Here is a 2,500-nt window from a genome sequence, read left to right as displayed (position 1 = left end):
ATGTGTGGGTCTGTGGGTCTGTGTGTGGGACTGTGGGTTTGTGTTATCATAACAAATAGACATCTGCATTAACAACGTGAATTATCGCGGTGCAATTACGGTCTTATTTATAGTGTGGCTTGTTGTGTTCTATTCCACTTTGAATGTTATCAACCAATGAGCCGTTGACTGAATAATTGCGGCGGACAACATACATTACCATGGGGGCAATATCACTGTTTACAAGACCTATACATCTCTGGAGTAACTATTTAATTAATGTATGGGCATTGACAATTGCTCTTTACTGGGAGATAATCTATTATTTACGATAAGCTTGTTTACTGCTTACACTCTTTCAAACAGCAGCAGAAATTGCATCATGAGTTTAAGTAATGTTAACAATTTACCATAAGTGTACAATAATCAACCATGTTTTAACATTAGTCAATGCAGTAATGGACATTATTATTTAGCATTAGCATATGGTTTAGGACTAGGGTTAGGGTTAGGATTAGGTTAAATAATGTATAAATGAATGCCTTAGTTATATGAACAGCATTATCTTAGTGACATAAATTATTGCTAGACCGTTAGTTGTTAAGTAACTGTTACTAAATGCTTATTACTATATGAGCTAATGTTAATGAATGGTTAAATAATCATCACTCGTAGAGTGTAAAAGCAATAATAATTGTAAAGTGTTACCAAACTCATTTGATCTGGGAACAGCCTACCTTCTGTTAGGCTAGACTTTGGGGACAAATATTCAGGCTGAATATGACAACACAGCAATATCACATTTAGATATAAAGAATATATTCAAGTCTTTATTGCAATAGTGTACAATATGAAGATAGTAGTGAGAGAGAGAGAGAGAGAGAGAGAGAGAGAGAGAGAGAGAGAGAGAGAGAGAGAGAGAGAGAGAGAGAGAGAGAGAGAGAGAGAGAGAGAGAGAGAGAGAGAGAGAGAGAGAGAGAGAGAGACAGAGAGAGACAGAGAGAGAGAGATTGAGAGACCAGATAGAGAGATAGAGAGTGGTAGAGAGAGAGAGAGAAAGAGGTAGAGAGAGAGAGAGAGAGAGAGAGAGAGAGAGAGAGAGAGAGAGAGAGAGAGAGAGAGAGAGAGAGAGAGAGAGAGAGAGAGAGAGAGAGAGAGAGAGAGAGAGAGAGAGAGAGAGAGAGAGAGAGAGAGAGAGAGAGAGACAGATATGTAGTAAGATACATAGATAAATAGAACATCTGTTGTCAAGGAGGATATATTCTTTAATCAGCACAGTTACAACATGACTCAAGAAGTGAAACCTCAGCATTTTTACCTGATATCTGTATATCTGATGCTGTAAAAATGACCCCACCCACCCACACCAAACCCACATCTCGTACTTTGTGATTATATGTAAATCATCATTCCTAGGACTTTATACCCATCTTGGTGTCTTCAGCCTCGTTGTTAAGTCCACACACACATGCCCACACGCACACACACAGACTAACACGCGCAAAAAACACACATACAGACACACACTGGACAACCTTCAATATGCCTTCCAACATGCACTCACCTTCCCTCCTTTACTCACGGTGATCAATTTGGAGGGCGGCCATCTTGCACGCATCAACAGTGAGAGAGGTCACAGCTTTTACTGAGCATGTGCATGATGCTGCACAATCCGTCACACCCAACGAGGTCTAACAGCGTTATGTGCAGGGCGAGAAATTAAAAAGAAACGCCAATGTGACTTTCATGCGAACACAGCTGAGGTCCACCCTCCTGTGGACACTAACCATTTAATCATTTAGTGGTGTTTCCTTTTGCTGATAAAATACCTCTTCTACTCAAGTATTTCTGTGTTCCACTGTTTCTTGCTAGTTTTCACCATTTTGGGGTATTGTATTTTCATTGTATTTTTTTTTTCTTACAAAAAAAACCTTGCATTGCCCTGGAGAGAAATGGTTTTTGAAAATGTGTGCTGAAGGAAAGCAAAAGTATGGTGTGTGTATGTGTGTGTATGTGTGTGTGTGCGTGCGTGCGTGCGTGCGTGCGTGCGTGCGTGCGTGCGTGCGTGCGTGCGTGCGTGCGTGCGTGCGTGCGTGCGTGCGTGCGTGCGTGTGTGTGTGCGCGTGGTATGTGTGTTTGTGTAGTGAACACTGCAGTAGGCCTGCAGCAGTCTGCAGGCCCTCTCTTGGGAGCCCTGTTAAGGTTACCTCTCCTCTGGTCAGACCGAACGCTGCCATCTCATTGGCCAGATGACTGGAGGCTAATATTCATCGAATGCTAAACACTTCAGTTGTGTTGGCTATGTCTCAAAATTGTGTTGTGTATTAGAATGCCCGCAACAAAACATCGATAGGTTGGGATTCTAATGGCGCATGACATCATTATGTAATAATGAGATCATGGAACAATATACAAGGCCAAAAAATAAGAGCTTTTATGAACAATCTCTTCCATCATTCATGAATATATGATCCTTTATATTGTTAGGGGTTAAGGGGGTGATGTTTTCTCAAAAAATAAT

Source organism: Gadus morhua, chromosome 13 (assembly GCF_902167405.1).
Source record: "Gadus morhua chromosome 13, gadMor3.0, whole genome shotgun sequence".
Classification (NCBI taxonomy): domain Eukaryota; kingdom Metazoa; phylum Chordata; class Actinopteri; order Gadiformes; family Gadidae; genus Gadus; species Gadus morhua.
Note: the sequence above shows the minus strand (reverse complement) of the source record.